Source organism: Neodiprion fabricii, chromosome 4, assembly GCF_021155785.1.
Source record: "Neodiprion fabricii isolate iyNeoFabr1 chromosome 4, iyNeoFabr1.1, whole genome shotgun sequence".
NCBI classification, from domain to species: Eukaryota; Metazoa; Arthropoda; class Insecta; order Hymenoptera; family Diprionidae; genus Neodiprion; species Neodiprion fabricii.
Genome location: NC_060242.1, coordinates 35746626 through 35770324, shown reverse-complemented (window position 1 = coordinate 35770324; position 23699 = coordinate 35746626). Strand labels below are relative to the sequence as shown.

Here is a 23699-nt window from a genome sequence, read left to right as displayed (position 1 = left end):
GGAGAATCAAATAATAGGGCAGATCACGATTGATCGTGCGTAATTATGATTGAGCATCCAGGTTAGCTATAGATATTCTAGCTACCGACGGACGGCCCTTTAATTTGGTTATCCAGGTTCACGACGGGTCAATTGTATTTATCAAGGAATTAACCGATGAACAGATAGAAATATATTAATTAACCAAATTCGGTCGAAACGCGTCCGGCTGACAGCCGGCGGTTCCTCGACAGTAATTCGATTCATAAACTCTGCTCAACAGTTCCGGAATTCTCGGCTGTCTTTTCGCTCGCTACAGTCGATGACACTAAATGAAAGAGGCGTTTATTATGCCTAAGATATTCGGTCTGATTTACGCGCCACGTACTTTTTTGTTTCTACATCAACGATCAACGAAAATAAAATCGAAAAGAAATACAAGAAAAAAAGCAACGGAAACTACCTCTTGAGACTCTGAAAAGCAGTTCGTTCGTATTGTTTAAAAAGCCACGGTGGAATTTCTACATCGAGTTGATCATCATCATCGTCGTCGTCGTCATGCAAGTTGGCTGGTTCGCGCAAACGCTCGTCATCCATCGTTTTAAATACAGTCGAAATAAATTGCTGAAAATTTGCATGTACGGGAGTAAATTCAACCGTTGACTTAGAACCGGAAATGTCTCGCCTCCCGACACACCGAGGTCAGTAAACTCCCTTTGATCGTTGGTGAAAGCGGTTGGCCGATGGTAAAAATACCGCGTCGTTGTTCGACTGGAGCTGGATAATTTTGTGGGTACAGCATCACGGAGATTTTCCCGAAGGTCTGAGAGCACTGGAGTTCGTTTGTTCCTTGGTCGCACACGGATTCGTACCTCGAATGAATCACGTACGCACCTGCTATGCATCGAAACGCGAGCTCGGAGACTCTCGGAGATAACTGAAATTCTGCAACGTCGCGAGATCACGCGCTCGACGGAGCGAGAATGAATCCCCAAGTCTATAACTTCAAGCTTATGGGCGAATACGTGGAAGGAACGAGGTTTCTTTTTCTTTTTTTTTTTTATCACTCCACGTTCCAGGAGGTGGGCAGGCACACGTAACTACAAGAAAATATATTCAACGTTCGACAACTGGACGTGTTCAACCGGGGACAACTTTGACACCTTTCCTGCAGCTTGTGCTGCTTGTAATATGCCGGGAATCCAGTTTTTTGTACGACCGTATTTGTCAAATGTGAATAATAGTTATCCACTCTGCTTATCTCGTAATACAATTACGAATATCTATTTTTTCCGATTCATGAGGCCAGAGATCGGCTTTCGGATCTGGGCCCAAAGTGGCCTCCGAATCGGGGCCAAAACGGATAGAAAATCGGGCCAGGATGGCCAACGTATCAAGAAGTTTTAAACGGGTAACGAAAAATGAAATGGTAATTTTTGCAGCGATGGCATAAAATTTAATCGGGACTTGTAGGTACACGGGGTACCTTAAGAAGCGAAAGCGATTTATGTTCGCCCTTTTTTCGTAGCGTTTCGAGGCATCGTCCAGAAGAAAACGAGTGGTGACAAATTGGAGAATACGAGAGTACCAAAGAAGATCGTCGATCGTTGTCTCAGCTATCCTGCCCACTTGATACCGTGCAGTTAATTAAGCGACGTGTAGAACTCGTCGCTATTACAGAATAACGGGTGAACTGTTCTCGGCTCCGTGCCAACTTTCCTCTATTTTCCACCGTCTGATCGTCAGTTCAGATCCCGGTTTGTATAGCGCAATTCCTACTGTCTCGATACCGGCTTAATTGCGACGAATTCTCCCCAGCCTATACAGTCATTTGACAACTATACTTGCAAAACAGCTGATAATTCAAGATTCGCGTTATACCGGCTTCATGCCGCACTAACGAATCGAAATTTCTTTCAACCCAGCGATAAAATGAAACAATTGGTAAAGGTTGAATTGAAACGTATACGTTGCGATAGGAAATATTTCCGCGTCTCGTCACTCTGTCGTTTCTCATTTGCTCACATTTCGCTCGAGTTGAAACGAGAATCGCCCATCGCGTGTGTAAGGTGCATGGCAGCTTTCGTCTGTACACATTCAGTAAAAGCGTCGCGACGCCTGGTTAACGGAGAGTGTCAGACGTACGTCGACGGGCCCGAAGTGTGACGCGTATATCCGTACACGCGGAGGAGCCAGAGCCCAATTAATAATCGTTTCCAATTGGCCGCCTGGCATCGGCGTCGGCGTAGGCGTCGTCACTTCTAGCTATCCAGTTTCTAGTTTCTAGTTTCTAGTTTATAGTTGCTATCCGTAGCTTCGACTCCGCTCCGCAGCTCTCCGAGTTTTGAAGGTCTTTATCGACTCCAGAAACTCGGCTAATTGTAAGTCCTCGGTGGTACCTAATACCGTTTCACGCTCCAGCTCTCCGGGAGTAGCCTAGACGACTAGGCTGCTGTTGAGGCAGACTGGTGATGAGCTGGGCTACTTTAAGGAGGTATACTATTCTATTTCAAATTCGGAGATGAATTGTCCCGGCATGAAGCTAACCGATTAAGGAGCTTTAGCTCATTGAACTGGCAGATGTGAGCATGCAAATTGGCCTTGATTTTCGACTCCAGGAGCACCAGACTTCGGGTATACTGTTCTATTCAAATCTAGAGTCTTTCCAGCTTACCGCTTAATAAATAGCTCAAGCCCATTAAATTCGTAGATGTGAGCACATTAGTTGGCGTTAATCTTCACCTCTTACGAAGAATCGTTTAGCTTATAGAAGTTTGAACAACGTACAGTTCTTATGACGAATTTTAGTTGCAGAACTGCCGGTGATGGATGAACTAAACAGCATCCAGAAGAATCCTGAAATTTCGTTCGCGTCGGAAACTCTTGTGGTTATAAGATTGAAGATTGAAGTATATTCTCAAGGTGAATGACGTGACTGAGTTTGTGCTTTCCACGATTCGTTAAGACACTGTATATATTACAATACCGTTCCCTCTAAGCGATGATAATTCCCCGAACAATCGGGAATAATCTCGTCGTCGTTTCTCGGGGATAGTGGACTCGTGGATGCAGTCTGACTCATGTATAATTAATTTACGTTCCAACCGCTATCGTGACATTGACTTAAAAACACTGCAGCCCAACGGCGACATTCCGGCTTCGCCTGACGCTTGACGAGGTCGATGAAACGGTAAGAATCGTAGGAAAAACATATATTCCATCAGATTAAATCGAACCGTCGTGGAATCGGCTTTGAGCGTTGGAAATACCGGACGGAATACACTGCTGGTCGTCGGTCGAAAGACGCCAGGCGTCACCGCGAGCCGTTTGGGAATATATTCTTAGGGATGCAGTAAAGTCGGAAAAGCGTTTCATTGCGCCTCTTATATCCGCACGCGTCTCCCAGTGAAATGTCTCGGATCCTTATTTCAAACGGCAGGCAATTTTACGGTGTGGATAAAGTCGCGGAAACGACGCCGCGACGGTGAAATAAGGACGAATTTATACTCGCCTGTTGGCCAGCGGGACGGAGAGCCATGCCGGCTGGCTGAGCTTGTGCTTCTGGTTTGTATATCGGATTGATCGTTTCGGTTGATAAATAATCTAATATTAACTTCTGGCCTGCGGCAACAGGCTGCAGGTTTTGTATGTATAACGGGTTCCGAAAACGCTGGCAAAGCATCGCAACGAGAAATATTATACCTATCGTGAGTTCGGTGGGATTATATACCGGAGTCCTAAATTTTTTTTTTAACCGTATAATCGAAGAGGAAGTATGTTCACAAATTTTATTCAACGTTTCAATCAGTCGGTTGAATAGGAAAATTGGACGGATAATTTTTTCGTAATTTAGTTGTTCCCAGGCAGTGGAGAAAAGGAATAAGAAAAATAAAAATTATTAAGCAATGCTGATATTTATATTTCACTCGGGTACGATGTTGCATCTGTTGTCTTTTATAATCATACTCATTGTACAACGACGAAAGATAATATTCTAATTTTAACATTTTTTCTTTCTTTCTTTCAAACGACCCGGAAAATCTGCTCAAATATTTATGACGATTCAACACGCCGCCTGGCACTCGTTGTCGGCCTTTGATCCGTAAAAAGTGTTGAAAAATTAACTTGCGATTGAATTGAACATCTTGTTTTTTATTATGCTGTGATGCCAGATTTTAGCGACTTGTTTTTTTCTTTTTTTTTTTATTAACTGTAGCAATTACTCGACGGTTTAAGCTGTCGATACATTTGCTAGTTAATAGATATTTGTACGTTTGGGAATTGAACGAATGGACACGTGTCGTATATCTTAAACCGATTGTCGTAGATTGAATTGACCTGTGCGTTTGAACGTTTATTCAAGTCAAGCAATTCGCGTTTAAATGTACGTATCTAATGAGTTTCGTTGCATGAACTTGTGATCTGTATTAAAATATACCAAACCTGTTGTGAATCATGAAATATGAAAAAAAACCATCGCAGGTGTAAATTACTTATCGCAGTACTTTGATTTTCGCATAACAGGTACATGGTATATGTTTTTTAAATCAAATACGATTTCAATAATTTTCGATACTGCCGTTATGTCGCGAGAGCATTTTTACTTCGTGATTATGCAATACTAATTAACAAAGTAACTTTTATGTATTTTTTAACAATAATACGTAGATGCAAGTAATGTTCAAGAATTGTTATCTTTATTGTTTCAGGTAAGTTGGATACCAGCTGTTCGTCAAATTGAAAATCAACAAATGGGGATCGGAAGTTATACCGATCTTGACTCGCTTTCGGTGTAAATCGCAAAGTCGATTGCGATTCGGCGATCGCCGCATGCGTCATGAATCCATCTAGCGGTGGATATCGGTACGAATAACCGATTCGTGAGTTTTGTTATACCGAAGTGTGTACATTGTTCCAAAATTCATACTCGCTGTAATTAAGCAGAGGTTATAATTTATATTCTTCGCATTTACTGACAGAAATTAAAAATACCAATGAAAGTAGATCTGTTTTTTTTCCATCCGAAATTTTTCCCTCACTCGATCGAATTTTTGCGGTTGTGACGCAGTCAGTATTGATAAGGATAAAGTTTCTTCGTTTTACGCTTGCGTCTTAACTTTTGCCACAAACTTTTATCCCTACCTTTTTCTTGTTCTGTGATAACATCAATATTTGAGCCAAAGAAAGTGGCGGAAAGTTTACCGATATTTGTCCGAATTTTTTTGGAGCCGAAATTTTTTTATATCGGCCCGATTACTTTCCAAAGTTTGTGAATAATAAACGAATCAATTTTCCCACAACCAGTGTATAAAATCGTTGGGAAAATTTGGATAATTCTGTATTTCGTATAAGTTATGTTATTGTCTTTGTATTTTCTCATTTGGTTTGTATATTTTATTTTTATTTTTCATCATGAAACAAAACTCACCATCGCCAGAAAGGGTTTCGTTTGAATACTTACCAAAACACCGACAGAAAAATGCGAAACATTGTTTCATCCATCCGAGTTGCAGACAGGCATAATATTATAGCCAGAAAGGCTGAATCAGCAAATGAAACCCTTTTTTTCCACGCGTACTTTTTCGTTGGTTGGCAAATTTTCAAAGGAGAATTTCAGGATAATTCACTCATTTCACATCCTCCGCATGACGGATTAATTGTCTCTCCTTTTGATTTTGCTCTGAAAATTATTTAAAAAGCTTAAATCAGATGAAGATGAAAGCTTGCAGAAGCCGAGTCCCTCTGATGCTTATAATTCTCATTCCAAATACCTATAATACAGCTGACAGTGCTGCGGAGAGAAAGAAGAGCTCCCGCTGAGCAAGGGAGACGGCAATTTCTGTCGCCACGGTACCGAATATCTCCATTTTCCATACATAGTGACGGATAACTCGAAAAATTTTCAAACAGGAAATTACGATGGGTGTAATTATCCTTTTCGGTAATCCGAATTACCCCGTTTAGGTGCTCGTCTCGCTAATTCCGCCGTTTTTTCAGTCGTATATTCACAGGTTTCGAAACTCTGGTGGTGGGGGTGGGCCCCTTACGCTTGTCGGTAATGCTTCAAAAGTTCTCCGCTGCACGTGTGGCGCTTCGATCTCGGTAGACAGTGATCGTCCGCATAGACATAGAGCATGAACTACGGATCTAGGTAGAAGATCGCTCGGTCTGTGGAAACAGACAGAAATGCACGCGGGAAATATCTCGTCTCTTTCTGAGAATTCGATTGGTCACTCGTCGCTACCTCATTGAACGGTGACAAATGGCGTCGACCAACGGCCAATCACATCCTTAGAAAGAGATAGCAAGAAGCATTGCCCGCGTGTAGTGTCCGACCGATACACAATTTTCAGCCAAAACCGTAACCGAAACTGAAACTTGTGTAGTCAAGTCAAAATATATCCTGAAATCTAGTGTTTTTCTCAGCTTTTTAACAGATTATTCGATTAGATCAAATAAAAGACTTCAATTTATTAGAAAATCACTTTATTATTGGAACGGAATGCAGGTACCGACGAAATTAATTTCCAACATATTCTGCGCACTCCACGCTCTATGTCCATGTTGTCCGCGTGAGCCAATAGAGTAAAACCAGGAAGTGAGTGAGAGAGGGAGACGAAATCCCGGCAAACAAAGTTGGGCCAGATCTCAGCGCATATAGTTAGTAGTACCGATTCCTGCCACTTGTTGCGTCCGTGTTCTTTGTTCGTTCAAATATTATGATTATTGAGTATCGACCAGGTATCGATAGCTGCCTGGTTTGCATATTTTGGAGGAAATCGGTACTGCTAATTCTTCTTCAAAAACGGGCCCACTTTTTATCGGCACACAGGCTTGAGTTTCGACTCCTCGCTTACTTCTAGAGTAGAACCTTTTGCTCCGTCATGTTACTTTGTTCTGCACCAAGATCGCAGTGCCAAACGTCCAGCGGAGAACTTTTGAAGCGTTACCGTCAGGCGTACGGGACCCATCCTTACCATCGGAGTTTCGCCAGCTGTGTAATATAATTTTGTACGACCGTGACCGTTCGAGACGCGGGCGTCACCCGGTGCATACAGTCAGTCCGATAAGAGATAAGAGGACGAGGTCTTTGCGGCGACTGGTCCACTCGCAGTCGGCTGACGTTCTTGGCTCGCGGTTCGCGGAAATCGCCTCTCTCTCTCTCTCCGCGTCTCGTTGGCCGCGGGATGACGGCGGTAGGCGGAGATTCGGAATCTCAGTTCGAGGACGGACTCGACGAGAGTCGAGAAGCGAAGCGAGATTCAACGACGCGACGCCCGGCGTCGTCGCCGACGGAGCGGGATTCGGTTATTCCGCGTGCGTAACGCGATCGCGAATGCGATCTTCGTTTACTTTGAATATCTTCATCGCTTCCCGCGTCGCGACGCACCGGCTCTTTGCTCTCTATTATTCGCTCGTCTCGGCATCGCGTCTCACGATCTTCAAAGAGGGTGGAATAAAAATCTAATACCCTCGAGTCCGCAGCACTAAAAGCCCGCTGTTCGTCGTCGGTGCGAAAGGGGCGAGGAGGGGCGAACGCTTCACCGTTCGCTTTATATCACCCACCGTACTCATACGGCGGACTCTTCGTAACTTCCTGCGTCTTAACTTCTCGCATAGACAAAAACTAAGAAAAAAAAAGAACCTCTCTACCGGATTTCACGTACAAATGCAGTCGAAGGTGTCTTCTTTTCTTTACGTCTTCTCTAATACGTTAAATTGAATCGTGATTTTGCCGGCCCCGAAGATTTTTCTACCTTGAGATTTACCGTCATTGTAGCTATTCCCCAGAATCGTGTTGCGTCAAATGATTGTTAGATTTCAATTTGCAGCGTTAGTCGAAGTGTATTCGTGTACATATATTGAAAGTTTTCGTCAACTTCATGAAAACCTATTGAAAGCACCCTTACAATAGACATATGTGCGTATTCAGGGGAACGGATGTCACGAATCAAATAACTTGGGAGTGCTTTTTCATTCCGTTATATGTCGAGAGGGAGTGCGAGAGGTTATTTTAGACGAGTGAAGTATCTCCTTTTTATAGAAGTAGCGTGAAATTTCATTCCATTCTTGTAAAATCGTTGGAATGTATGTATCGGTGTATAAAACTCGTACTATTTTCACCCAGCGGATCCGTGTGTGTACTGAGAAATGCCCAACATCATTTTCCGTGTATAATACCGTATACCTCGCCAAGAAGGTGAATTACACGTACCTACGTCTGGAAAGTAGGTGGATTTTGTTGACTGTCCACTTAAAAATCAAACAGAAGCTAAAAGCGACTTTTCGCGTGACTAAAATGTCAACTTACGCCATCTAGCAAATCTTACTTCATATTTTTATGTGTAAAAAATTGTACCGGCGGAACGGATGAAAGATGCTGCTGATCTGGCTTGGGGCAGAAAACCCATGGTTAATTCAGGCTTAATTTTAAAATTTATTCCGAGAACATTTCATGAAATTTGAAAGCTTTTGCGTGTAAATTTAAATTCTACGGAGGTTCAAAATCTTCCCTAAACTTTGGTAGACTCCGAAATAATGCGAACGGAAAGTGTGAAAATTGAAATGTCTACGGTATACACACACACACATATATATATATCAATAATACTGATCAACAAAAATTCACTTTTTGCATCTAACATGAAAACTTTTAACTGATCATGTTAGGAACAAGGTTTAGTATAATAAAATTGATATTACAATATTTTATATACGAACAGTTTTATTGTAATATGATTTTCTCAGTTTTTCCAAAAATACAGTTTGTATGAACAAAAATAAGTTTATATACATCTAATACACTGGTGAACAAAATTTTGTAACAAGGAAGGTGTTTACTAATTTTGAAATTGCTATTCATCCTCGTTATTATTTTGATTCGATAAGGTCTAGTTTTTTCGTTACAGCTACTATCAGTAAAATTGAATTTTTATCGTTTTGACTTACTTTTTCTGATTCAGGGTATTTTGTTATTAATCGTAACTAATTAACTGGTATTTATAGCAAATATCGAAACACCCTGAATCAAAAGAAGGTGAGTCAAAGCGATAAACATTCAATTTTACTTTCAGTAGATATAACACAAAAACTCGACCCGCACGAATGAAAATAGAATATGGTTTTGTAATAAGGGTAAATACACCTTTCTTGTTGTCAAAAGTTTAGTTTACCAGCGTAATCATTCGGCGCTCGGCGCAGGGCCGAAACGATCGAGTAAAGAAATCCGCTGTCTTATTATTCTCTAGCTCTGTCCTTCGTTGCCCGCGGTATTATTCCGATAATTGCCTATCGTCATGACCGTTAATACATATATCTCCGTGAATGACACGGGAAAACGTTACCATCACGGACCGAAGAAGCTTTCGGAGTTCTTAGGCGCGGGTAATGCTGCCATGATTAAAATGGCCATTTAGCTAACGATCGAGGAGGAATAAATAAGGTCTCTGCCCAGCTATATTGTAGAAGCCTCATCCGTTAATGGAAGGCGAGAAAAGGGGCGCGATTTTGGTGGGCCTTTCGTCCAAAATCCCAAGGCGACATGGGGCCAGGTATTTTTGATACACTGCAGGGATTTGCTAATTTTTACACTCGGTTTCAAGCTATTTTTAGAACATTCTATTTATACAGTGTTCAAGTTTCTCAGGTATAATTTATGATACACATATCTGGAATAATTAAAATATCAGCAGCAGAGATATTGTGGGTGAATATTCATGTAAATAGGTATAATAAAACATGTTTAATTGCAACGATTTTGTATTTAAATCGATGCTTAAAATCCATATCTAAATGATTGCAGTTTCATGAATAATTTCGACGAACTTTATTAAATAAAATTTTGCGTCGGTGAAAGGATTTTGCAATTGAAATATGCAACTGTTTTTGTGGAATCATTTTATTCATTTTATCATTCAGTGCTGCATCACAGTTATCGCATGGAGGATACAAGCCAATTTGCTTTGTAGGTAAATATACGAAGTTTAATATCAAATTTCGGGTAATTCTCCGATTTTTGTACATCCTTCGGGTGTTTTATAATCTCCATCGCGACTCTTGGAATGGCCCGAGTCGTTTTCCCGTCTAACCGTTAGAAATTCTCAATAGCGCGGTGTCTGAAACACGCCGAGATCGGTCGTATTACAGCATCGCGTCGCGACGAGGAGGAATAAACGTTTTTCGAAAGAGCAGTGATTACCGGGCGTCGCGTCGCGTCGGTGAGCACTTTAATTCTCCTACGTCAAGGTATGGGAATAATGGAGGGGAGACGAACGTCGCGTCCTCGAGAAGTTCGGTCGCGGGCGGTCGGAGCGGACTCTTCTTTCAAATAAAAGGGGTTGTCGAAGGCCCGTACATGCTTGCGTAGTGGAAACGCGTTGCGGTAAATTTCGAGTCTCCCCCTCGTCGAGGGGAAGGTCGATGCGTGCGTGGGAGTCGTGCACTCGGACAAGAACGTGTAAGGAGGGGCGGGGGAGGGGGGCGATGAAGTGCGTCGGAACACGCGTCGCGGCGCCGACGAACGAAGTGTTGGTGTCGCGTGTGTGCGCGTAAGGGTCTATATTTGCTTTCTTACGAGCGGACAACACGAGCCAAGTTATACAGGGCGTGTTTGAGGGGCGCGTCTGAGTGATTTCGCTCTGGGGTATGAAGGCGCGTTCTTATTTTCTCGTAGTACGCGCGCAACGTCGCCGCACACAAATGCCGATAGGTCGCTCAAACAGACGATCCTTCTCAGCCACCCACGTCCTTAATTGGTTCCGCTCCCTCGATCATCCCCCTTTATTTCCACCCTCGGCGAACCTCGCGTTATACGCGAATATACGAGAGTATACGAATCCGTTTGTCAACGAGGCCGTGTTCCGAAATCGACGAGCATAGTCGTAGGTCGTAGTTTCGCGTCTCGTGCTAGCTTTGCGCTGTATCAATATTCGATACCGACCTCGGCAAGTAGCGGGAAACAGCCTAAAAGAAGACCTGCGATTGCCGCGCGGTGATCGGACTCTTCGAGAGATCGACGCAACGTAGCCAACAACAAACGGCAGAGATCGCCGGCGACCGGTTCGACCGTCCGATCGACGCGGCAGCGTCGCGAAGTCGCGGCTCTCCCTCCTTCTCATTCTCATCCTCATCCCGCCTTCGGTCCGTCGTTCTATTCCTCCTCCTCAGCGCCGGACTGGACGGCGTCCTTCTACCTCTTCCCCGCGGCGCCGTAGTTTCTCCTCTCCTGCATAAGTCTCGTGCTGCGGACCGAAGGCTTAAATAATTTAATATCTCCGATCCGCCGCGTTACAACCACCACCACTGCCATGCATGTAACGCAATTCCTCCAATTTTACAGATAAAAATTTCAAACTCAACGCAGTGACGTTTTTACCCTTACTGGCCGTGTAGAGCATGACGCAAGTATGCAACGAAGCTCCGCGACGTCCTACGACGTAGTAGGTTGCAGGTAGTAGGTATGTAAGCTCTTCCAAAAGCCGGCGTGTAATGGTAGTCGCATGTGCTCCGCAGCCGGCTTCGCCGCTACAACAAACGGCGGCAACCGAGTCGCCCGTGAGCAGCGGCAAGCAGCGCGCCATCCAGCTGTCTCCCCTCGCCCCCCTCCCTTGCCCCTACCCTCCTTCTCCACGCGCCCCATGCCGCCATGACGCCACTCTCCTCCCACCCCGCCGACGTTTCTCTCTCTCTCTCTCTCTATCCGCCCCGCCAAGCTGCCAGGGTCCGTGGTGGTGAAGTTTTAGCGTCACTACTCGTGGTGTGCCTACAACTTATTGTTAGTCGGGGATCTATTACGTACTTTTCTTCCGTGTGAATAACATTACGTTTATTGATACGAAGAAGACAAAGACGAGGAGGAATAGCGGGAGAAGTTGGCGAAAATTTTTTGTTCTGTTTTTTCGTTTCTTTGTTTGTCGTTGGGGATATCGGAGTGCGGTTGTTCTGTGTATCGTAGACAGCTCGATAGTACCGAGCGTAGTATTTGCTGTGAATCGGTCGAATTTCACTGTTTGAGGTTGATTACTCATCATCGGACCGTTGTGCCGTACGTGCGCGGCGTAATCCTAGTTTTACTCCTCCTGTTTACATCGTGTTCGACAACGACCAACGACTGTTACACAAAGACAGAGTTGCCGTAGCAGAGCTGTCGTATTTTCATAACCTATACTCTACCTACGCACGCCGCACCGGTTTTCATTCGAGTAGCAGCAGCCAGCCGCCTTGCCACGTCTCGACGCGAGAGGCAGTTCCGACCGAGTGTGCTTGCTCTTGACAACCGAATTTTCAATCCGAAACGAACGAACGAACGAACGAACGAACGAACGAACGAACGAACCAACACTCGGCGTCCGTCTCCGCACCGCGCGGACTCTCGCCTCTCTCCCTCTCTCTATTCATCCTCCACGCACCTATGTTTCACTGCGGTTCTTTCATTCCTGTCAACTCGTCCACGCTCTGACAGAACGACGCGACGCGACGCGCGGCTTGTTCTTTCTAACCTTCAAATCGTGCTGCGTCGGTCAGGTTTTCGGTCGGTCGGTCGGTCTGCGCGCTACGAAACACTCCGGGATATATATATATATATATATGTATATATATATATATATATACACACATATATGCTTGGATAGAACGCCGGTTTTCACGCCGGAGATCGAGACGATCGTTACTGATCAGTGTATAGTGTTTTATGATCATAATAATAGTGATAATAGTTGTGACAACGGTGTTAACGCTTGTAACATTAACAACGCCTTTGTTATCGTCTCTGCATCGAGTATTTGAAAAGTAGGAGTAAAAAAAAAAAAGCAAAAACGACTTGTGTGAAATCGAAATAGTGCAGTGAAGAAGCATCCGGTGTGGGTTGTGACAAATTCCTTTACTTTCGGATACCCGCTGCTACGCATATCGTCGAGAGTTTTTCTTCACCTACGTCCTCAAGTTTGTCATTGCATTCTTCTCTTTCACCGTTTGGCAAGGGATCTGCCAGACTCGGTAAGTACCGCCTCTCACGACGCACTTTTCCACTACGGTTTTTCTTTTAAATACCTCCCCCCCGTTGCATTATCCTCACGCACTTATTTTTATTCCTCTTTTATTATTTCTTCTTTTCATCGCCGCCATGCGTCACCGACGAAACGACGCGTCTCCTCGGCTACCTCGGTCAGGTACAAGCGATTAATTACGATACTTGGAACGGAACGACGCGACCGGCTCGGCTCGACTCGTCACGTCACGTCTTCCAGTCTATGCCGCAGATACGCGCACACGGAAACCCGATCACGTAAGAATAATTCCACGAATTGTGCGAGGCTCGCAGTCCTCGTCCGATTATGCTCCTCGCGCATCCACCGTCCTCTCCTCTCGACCTTACGGACACGTTCGTAACGGTTGCAAAACAGCTGACTGACTATCCAGCTTCGAGGTCGAGCAAACGCAACTCTACTCAACTCAACTCCAATCCGATCCAATCCTCGGCGATGCGCCGCGCGCCGGAACCAACCGGTCGCCATTTTCTGGTACTAGCTATGCGTACGCAGCCGATGGACGGATCGACCGTTTTTCCCTTTCCGTCTTCTTCTTTCTTCGGGATATCGGTATCCTGCCGATTTCGAAGCACCGAGTTTGCTCAGATTCGCCAAACGTTCATCCCCGTCAGGGTTGATGCAAAATTTCGTCGATCAACGTTGAATAATATCCATCAAGTCAGGGTTTTTCTCGTGAAACGATTACGGAGAGAGACAGAGAGAGAGAGAGAGAGAGAGAGAGAGCGAAAATTGTCGGCAACGTTCTTTTCCGATCTATCGATGATCGATCGACTCGTTTTCGCGATTCGATATCCGAACGTTCTTCCCGAGACTCTATATCCGATATGTGTGTACAACATTTCCAGTGCATGATTATTTAGCCATTGCGTATACTCGGAGGGGAATATGATCCCGTTGTGTATACAAATCGGAGTTATTTTAGCCTGCCGATGTGTCGAGGCGGTGGAATATGGAGTTGGATACGCGCCGAAGAAAATCTCCCCCCAATTCTTTTAGGAATCGAAAGACGCTCGGCGCCGACCGAGACGGTCCGTAATTCTCTCTCTCTCTCTTTCTCTCTCTCTCCCCCTACTCTCTCTACTCCCTCGGCACGCATTTCTCTCCGTTCCTCATTCCCGTCGTTTCACCTGCTGCACCGACGCGATGCGTCGCGGCCGCGGCAACTCGAGACTCGCAGACGCATTCCTCGTGTTTACGACGGTCGCGGCCCACGCGGAATTCAATGTGCTCGCGAAATACGCGGGTCACACTTTTAACATCCGAGCCGCGAGTATCGACCCCGAAGTTGAAGAGAACGCGGTTCGTTTGCGCCTCGATGAAATTTTCATCCAGAGATGTTTTCGCCTCCGTTAGTATATCACGGACGGGCATGCGCGTCGACGCTTTCCGTGCAAGCCCTCCTCCTCTTAAAGACGAAGCGGGGCGAAGATAGGGGGGGATTCACGCGGGGAAAAAGAATCGGCCTCGAAGGGCGCCCCCGGCTCGGAACCAGACGAACGAACCGTCGAGGAAGCCTGAAGGGGGGAAAAACCGGTTGCGAGGATGGCGGACCGACGAACCCCGTATTTATTATACCCTTCGTCTCACTCCTCACACTTTGAGATTCACATCCTCTCCCCTCCGCTCCTTCTCTCTTTCACCTCTTTCATCTTTTTCATCTTTTTCATCTCCTTACTCTCTCGCCATCTTTTTCTCCCTTCGGGCCACGTGGAGCTGCCGCACTAGTTGCGCATCCCCAAGGTTGTCCGATATCTTGAACCGAGAATTGCGCGTCTGGTGGTTGCTATTCCCGTCCCGCTCGAATCGACATGTTGCAGTTGTTTACCATTCGTACCTCGGATACCGTCACAATACTACAGCAGTGACGCTGATCGAATACTGGTATTTCTTGGAAATATTGAAATCTTTCGTATATACTGCTATTTATTGAAACGTCATCTCTGGACTCACGCTTTGGAACAGATCACGTGTATGTTTTACCCAGGAATTGAGTTTGCGTGGAAACAAATGTTGAGAATTATACAATTTGCACGAACACAACGATTAAGCGAAAACGTGAATTTTCACAATAACAAAATATTCAAATATCTCGAAACATCGTCGACATCAGCTTTTGAACAAACCACTTGTCTGGAAATATTTTAAAATGTAAATATTTGAGTTTAAAATGTCGACGGCAAAATTTTGATATTCTCAATACGGAATGAGACCCATAAATTAATTCTAACCATCGACGGCGGCAGTAGCGGCAACGTTAGCAGGAAAGGGACGATTTTTCCGCGATTTGGTCTAATTGCGTGCGAATCGCGATAATCCCAATACACAATACGTTTCTTTTTCCCTACGCACCTATGCTTATATGTATATTTTTGCGTCCATGATACATAGCGTCGGTTTTTTTCTCCTCCTCACATCGACGCGTTTCTCGGCGTCGTTCGTTCGATCGATCGTTCTATCTACGGACAATTGTACATACGTTGTCATACGTTTGTATCTTGAAATCCTGCATGCTATTATTATATTTACATTATGTATCGAGGTATGTTGTAGACTCTGATGATACGGCAAATATAAAACCGTACTGCACGGCCATGTGTATAGACGGCTAGCGTACGGTTTGCTGCTGGAGTTGATAAAATACACGCGATCAAAGATCCATCGATACTCTAACGTCGTACGGTGTATGCATACATTTATAAACGGAAGACGGGTATTATCATACATCGAGTTATTTCAAACAAGGTTTATTGTCGATGTCGTCAATAAAATTCTTCCCCCACTCCGTCTTCATGCCGTTTTCTCTTCCACCGTTTCCATCACACTTTGCGGGTCAACTTGTGGCCGATGTACGAATTTTATACACATCTTCTGGTCATCCTCTTTTCATCGTCACGCTTCTGATATATATCGGCGAAGAGCAACGTTTTTTCTTATTCTAATAGTCGTTTTACTAATCGGGTCTTTTCATCGCTTCGCTTCCATTATGCATTCAACAAGCGAATCCCGCGGATGGCATGTCGAGTTTTTCAAATCCAACAAAGATATATATATTTATTTTTTTTTTACCCATCACTTTTCCCTCGCTTCTATAACAGCGAGACATTGTACACAAGTAGCAATCACCATCACCCCTCAGTTCTTTTTTCGCGTGTCGATTGACGCGCGACGCTATCATATATTATACATTGGTGGAAAAATTACAGCCACACTCTACGTGTTTATGTACAAACAATATAGAATGTACATGGGGGAAGGTTTAACTGGTAAACGACGATGATACGTATCTTGTTTTTTCTCATTACTAATGCAGAATTCGATAACGCGATTGATACTTTCAAATGATTATAACCGCATCATTCCATCAGATCTGAAAGCTCAGCTCTATACTTTGGCATGGAGGTTTCTTTTTTAATCCTCTACCTTTCGTCACCCTTGTCAGAGCCTCGCGATTGCAAAGCCTGTGTAACTGTAATATCAAAATTTGTTTCTTTGTTCAACTATTTATCCTCTCGCAATTTAAGTTCCCGTGGTAAACTTGTTCCGAAAAAAGTTAAAAAAGAAAAAAGAAAGAAAACGAAAAACCGATTTAGGGAAAGAACAAGGGGTGGGGAAGATTGAGAGCGAGAAACTGTAGGGCTTTGGTCAGTCAGAGGTCACCATGTATAAGAGGAAAGTGCGTTTTTCTTCTACCTGATTCGAATTTTCCCTTCTCTTTCTTTTTCCACCGTTTTCACCTTCTCGGATTTTTACCCTCCTTTCTCGTTTCCCTCCGCATTTTATATCCCTCGGGTAACCGGCGCACCTGTCTCTCCTTCGCCTTCTTCTTCTTCTTCTTCTGGTACCGACCCAAAAGGTCTCAGCACGTCAGTCCCAACCTTCGATCTTTCGTCCAGCTTGAAACTACGTGTCGTAACTTGACCCAAGGAGAAACCCGCTGTCCCCTTTTGGCTAGCCTTGTTGCAACTATCGTACATCTGCCAAAAATTCTATCTTTTTGTTCTTACCGTATACGGTGGGACAAAATCGTTTATATTTCAGTTTGCGATGCGATGATCTGTACATTTAAACACGTGTGCCCCGTGGCAATTATTGAAAGAGAGAGAATTGCCAGCCCTGCCACTATCTCGAATTACACGCCTTTTCCTCCGTTTTTCCTTATTTCTTTTATGTAAGTCTTTTCCGTACTTTGCGATATAATACCTCCCTCAATTAACAGCAATTTTTGTTTCTGTTTTAAAAAAAAATTCCACTCATTAGATTTATTATTTAGTTTTACAGAGAATTTCACGCATTGACGTGTATTCAAAAAAAATTCTATAAATATACATGTATATGTACGTATCCGCTGGCTCGCCAACCGCGTGTAAAACATATATCTTGAGTGTGAAAATTCAGACGGTTCTCTCAGTGAGGCAACACAGCTTTCGGGTTTCCTGTGAATAAGTTTATGGCTAATCGTTCTTGATCGCATTTGTTCGCTCTTACGCGATTGTTACGGTCGCGCAACGCCGATGTATAATCGGAGAGGACGTTAAACTCTTGCTCGCCTAATTCGAAGGCTCGAAGGCGCGTGTGAGGAAGTCGTGCTGCAGGAAGGAACGGCTAGCGTGACGACCTTGGAACAAAATCCAATCCCTACCTGTGTCGGAAGACGCGTTACGACTTTGGCGGACTCGCGACTACCTGTTTGTTGCCATGCGTTATAGCGAACGCGCCATGCTCGTGTTCACCATGGCTACTATAACAGGCGACAGGTTTCATTTTGGTCGGTTGCCATTTCATTGTTTTTAATTTGAGACAAAATCGCATTTACGCAGGTGTATGCATCATATCGTTATTTTATTAACGTTATTGAGCAAGCAATTAATTTTTTCATTTTTAAATACCAACGGGAAAAAGAAAGTACAGAGATGAAAAATATTATTCGCTAATGCAATCGTGCATTAAAAAATTTGTGGCGTGTGTTGCTTGGTGTTTAAATTTCACCGCTGCTATATTTTAATGCCTTCGCATTATTGGCATCTGTAAAAAATTTATACCCACGATTGGTCGTTGAACAATTTATTTCACTGTCGATGCTAAATTTACAATTCAGAAACACGGATTAACTCGTTGGGCGAGAATCTGGCGCCAGAATCCATTCGGTATTACATACCGTGCAAAATAGTCGATAATTATCTGAAAACCGACGGCATATTTGGTAATAAACCTATGAATTAATTATTGTTTTCTTTTCGTCTTTCTTTTTTTCTATTAAATATCGCGCGTATCTACGGTCTGCTCGCTCGTTACTCGGTCACGTTATTCCTACCTTTTCATCATCTTCATCAGCCGCGGTACAACGTGAGCCGTGCCGCGTTTCCTGCTTACCCCAGGAGAATTTCTCCTCTCTTCAATCCCCGCGGAGACCGCGAATGCGAACCACCCTCCTTTCTACGGGAGGGGCGAGTAGTCCGTAACAGTAGTGCTTGAGATTTTCGCCTTTGTCGAACCGACCTGGATGTACGAAATTCAAGGGTGCAGAACCGAATAGGGGGTAGAAAAGAGGGTAGCAGAGAGGGGAGAAATTTAGAAGCGTAATTATTTTCCTCGCAAATCGATACACCTGGCCGCCAGCCGGCTATCCGCAGGCATCGTTCTGTAATAATGGTTGTTGCAACGAGCCCGAAGTCAAACGAATAAGGCAGTGACGTCCGAAAATCAAAATTTTATCAAACACCTTGAAATATAGAATTACGAGAATGAGACTGAACTCCATTTTTCTATTTCGAAAAAGTTTAATAATACACGTTTGGCCGCTAGTTTCAGCATCATGTTGTTACACGGTAATTTTATTTGAATTTGTGCACAAACATACGTCATTTTCATTTTTCACCCGAGCACAGCTGCCAGCATAGTTATTATAAAATGCATCGCTGAGGCAATAACGAGCGTGTACGTATCGGCAGTTGCATGCGGTTGGGTAATAAATTACATTGACGCAGGAATGTGCCAATACAGTGTATCTTTGATAACTTTTTCAAATTCTCGTTTTTCTTCCTCTCATTTCGCCCATTCGCTTCCTGCGTGAATACAGCGTGCAGTATGACGTAACTTTGGGCAACCGAGGATCCCACATCGACTCTTTAGCGATTGCGTTTATACACATATGTGTATGTATGTGTACATTTGCGGGTGAATCAGCCGTCGAATATTGTAATGGGCGATTCCTGGGTTTTTTCCCAAACCGCTGCCGTATCTACACATCTATTTCTCCGTGTCGCGGGTACGCGTATTCCTTGCACGTAGAGCTCGATGCAGGCACTTTTTTGTTCGCCATCATTTTTTTTTTCCTTTCTTCTTTTTATTTTTATTTTCACTCTCCCTCCAGTCGAAGGAGAGGGTCGCTCCCTCTGTCTTTTGGGCGGAAGTTGCGCGGCAGATGCCATCGCGCTTTTAACGTTTCGCTTGACGAGAGTCGTGTCGTTGAGTTTTTCACGCGCGTACAAAACTACGACGACTTTTCAAGTCACAAGGAATCAACGAATTCCTAGTTTTCGTTTTAACGCAAATTATATCCCATTATTATCCAGAATTGTATAACAACGTATCGATGACGCGGCAATTCATCTTGTTTGAACAAACTTCTGCACACATATAAGTGTAATATATAAATATTTAATATATTTTACGCACCAATCTTTGTAATACTAGTTGTAATAGTCATCATCCTACAATACATTTTATTGCGCCGGATGCTTGAACATCAATTTATCGAAACCTATTCCCTGACAATTCGGAGACGAAACAGCTGCTGCTTCGTGGTTACTCGCGTGCTTCTTCTTCTTCTTCTTCATCTTCTTCTGCTTGGTCTTCTTTCTTTCTTTCTTCGCATGCATGGACAATTACACAACGGCGCGTGGGTGACTAGAGATTAAACGAATGTATGACGAGGTATAGATGAAAAAGATACGACTCGCCTATTCAACCGCCAGTGAATCACCATCCTTTTCTACGTTTATAGTATTAATTACCGTCGTCCGTCTCTTTTCCTCTTCCGAAATCTTCGACCCTTCTCTTCTTCCAATCCATCAATCGTCGTATAATTCATTTGGATCGCGGACTCGCCGTCCTTGTTCCGTTCTTTTTCAAGGTCCGCACGGCAGAAGGCGTTCTTATTTCGTCAAGACGAAGATGATATACTTTATGACATATTTCTCGAAGATTCTCATCAGAATTCAGAGGGGAACGTATGTGGCTTACAATTTTTATACACGATCAAAGCTAACGGTAGCAGGGTTTCGTTCATAATTTCTGTGAAAAAGTTTTCTACACGGAACATATATACGTTGTGATTTGCTGTGTGTCGTGTGAAATATGTCGATTGAATAAAATAAACTGTTACTCTTGCACTTGTATATATCGTCATTATCACGATTGTGAGGTAAAGAAACTGGTGGTTAGATACAAAATTCTTAATAGAAATAAAGAGTCGTTTATGATTTCAGAAGCGAGTGAAGAAAAGAATATGTGATATACATAAAAAATACATATATCGTAACAAAAATAATCGTGTCAATGTTAATAAAAAGAAGTTCTTTCGGCACGAAAGAGCTTGCAAGCCTTCGTAAAATCTTTTTTTATATATGGCACCGTTTTCCTTTGAAAATTCGTGGAAATTAGTGTATTCTTGATTGTTCGCAAGCGTGTTAGCGCAGGTATTATATAGGAGAGGTAACGTCTTCTTATATTATCCAACTCTTGGAGAGGGATCCTCGTTGTAAGTGAGAGTCGTCTAGTCTATGTTTCGCTCAAGTGTTGGGTCACAGACGAAGCTTTCTCACGGTGAGAACGATGATGCGGGATCCTCGGCTATTTCTTCTTTTTATTCTTCGCGGGTATCAGGGTGGCGGTAACGTCCATGTTTTTTCCTCGTCTTTCTTACTTCCAAGACTTCACGGCTAGAAGAAGATTTTTAGCGAGGCGTAGGGCGGGGAACAGGAATGGGGGGGAGGAAGACGAGGCGAGAAAGTCGAGGGGTTGACAGAAAAAAAAATCCCTGATGGTTCGTTGATCGATTCCCGCTTGCGTTCTTATTCCTGTTGCTGTTTCCGGTACATGGATCGTTTCATTTATTTATTTTTTATTTATCTCTAAGCGAGAGAGAGAGAGAGAAAGAGAGAGTTTCCGTTCGAGACATTTGTTGGAGATCGACGGACGCTTTTGTATACAATTATACGGGAAACCGAGAGGCGCCATCTAGATTAGCCCCCCTCACCGTAGTAGGCAACCAACTATACACAACATAGAGAGACAAAGGGAGATGAGCTTAAGAAAATTCGTTAAAGAGCGGTGGCTAATCTAATTTCCGGGGGTCGCCTGCGACGCCGCGGGCCAAAGTTGCTCCTAATTAAATCGTTTCCAGGGTCGTAACACGCGCGCCCGGATTACGTCGAACACGCATTTATTTTTGCTCATTTTCTTCTCCTCTGCTCCGACTGCCTCGAACTGACTCGGTAAGCTCGGACGGCTTACGATTAGAACTCTGCTGCTTATCTCCTTCACAGTCCCGAGGAAGAAAAGGGGATGAAGGAGAAATTTCCGGGCGAAAACGGCGGTGCGGAGCGCTTTGTTTTATGCGCTCACTACTCGGTTATAGACGAATGTCCCTAATTTTCACAGGCGGTGGAATTTCACTGCAGTGCTTCGTTCGTTCGTTCATTCGTTCATTCATTCTCCTTCATTCTACCTTCGCGCTTTATACTCTGGAATTATTCCTCAACCTGGCTCTCGCTAGTTCTTGCTTCGCTCTCTTCTCCCTCCCTTGCTGTCTTTTACTCCGCTGTATAATGAACGCTTTGATTAACGCAGTCAAAGGGTAAACAACCATCCTCGACGAGAAATTACGAAATTTATCACCGCGCACCTCTTCCATAAGACAGAGAGAGAGAGAAAGAGAGGGGAAAGACTTGTAATCGCTTGATCACCAGACTGATTAGCTGCTAATGAAATTCTCTATGAAATTGTAATGACATTCATCTTTGACTCGTTTACCTTTGAAATCGTTGTTCCAGTAGTATTTTTCATTTATTATTTAACCAATGACCCAGACGCACTCGAAGGAAAAGTATTATGATAAGAATCCATTTCGTCGTACAAAATGTCACATCAACGCCCTAGTGTTTTGTCTTTTTCTTTCTATTCTCAAAATATTTCGGCAGCGATCTTTCTAATTTAGAAATAATTCGTATCGTTCGTTGTTCTGATCTTTACTTATCAAGTTTCATCGGACGATTCTTGGATACAGAGCACGCAAAAACAGTAAAAGAATTGCGAATTGAATCCTGAATCCCATTTAACGTTTTTGTTATTTGAAACCGAAGTATCCGATCATAGATGAATTGTACAACAAACGTTTCGCGTCACACATTTACACCAAAAACTATTTTTGTACATACAATACACGTATACACCGTAATTCCTCACTCCACTGTACTTCGAACAACGAGCTACCGGCCTAAAGCGCATGTCCTAATATCATATGTATACCGGGACGATCTCTTGTAACTATACATACAATGCGCATGCGCCAAATAATTCAATCTCATTGGTCGGTGAAATCGCCCTGCGGCGATGTTTTCGTCTGCTGAGCAGAGCGCCAACGTACACAAAATGAAACTAAAGCTGTGAATCTCTCGCGCTTAAAGCCGTAGATTGAGGTTATGCTGTTGTTTATTTCTACGTAACGTGAATTGTTTAATTTCTTGAACGCTCGGTTTAATGTCTCATTTTCAAAAGTGATAAAATTCAATATTACCACCTGAAATCACAAGAGAGTGAGAAAGTTGCTTAGTTGCTTGAAAGTGGCGATGATCTTAGTACGTGTGATAAATTGAATAGGCAGATAACAGTAAATATTAGAGATGTAATTATTTTGGCCGTATCACCTGTTCATAGAAAAAGATTTCATTGTTATTTCTAAGGTACGAAATAATAAAAGTGATCAAATAAAACGTTCCCACCTACCTGCTGCGTTTCTTCCAAGCACCCAACATTTAAACAGATTTCTCATTTCAGTCGAATAAAGTCAATTTTCAAAGAGCATTAGCATCAACTTTCCGAGTCACTAACTCGACTGTTTGAGATTCTAACCTCAAAAATTCGTACGAACTACATCGCCGCCAGAAACAGAGTTTGACAGCTGAAACTCGGAGTGGCCAGCCTGTCCGAGCAGCCGATAAAACTCGCGCATGCGCATTGTATGTATAGTCTCAAGAGATTGTCCCAATACGTAAGACGTACGCGCAGTTGGTGTACTTTTCCAATTTGTTTTCGGTGGTAATAAAGCGGCTCTGAAACCGCGCGCATCGAGAAATAATACCCGCTGTGTCTCCGGCAGGCATCGGACTATCACCGCAGCATTTATACCAAATCGTACCTACGTAACACGATAACCCGCGGGGGATATCGATGTCAGGCTAATAACAGGCATCGGCTGATAGCTCGGGGGGTGGTTGCAGATAATTGCGACGCTTTCCAACGAAATGAGCCACGCGAACGTGCGTTAGATCCTTCGTTACACTTGCCTGGATTGCGAAAGGACTCGAAGAACGTCTTGGTCTTCGTCTTCGTCTTCGTCCATGCCTCGTAATTTCACGCCAACCTTTTTCGCTTCGACGGCCCCGATCTTCTTGT

The 23699-nt window shown here is 43.6% G+C and overlaps 1 protein-coding gene across 7 annotated transcripts in view; it reads left to right on the top strand.

The window, feature by feature from the left end:
• The window catches only part of LOC124181005 (polypyrimidine tract-binding protein 1), a 346021-nt gene that overhangs the window by 91191 nt on the left and 231131 nt on the right, over positions 1-23699 (top strand). For 4 of the 7 annotated variants that reach the window (XM_046567064.1, XM_046567058.1, XM_046567060.1 and 1 more), the window contains exon 1: positions 11731-12972. The exons of 1 other annotated variant lie outside the window; for it this stretch is intronic. The gene's annotated coding sequence lies outside the window, so the exon portion shown is untranslated. Of the gene's footprint in view, positions 1-11729; positions 12973-23699 lie in introns of those variants that run through there. 2 more of the 7 variants (XM_046567057.1, XM_046567061.1) reach the window with 2 other exon arrangements.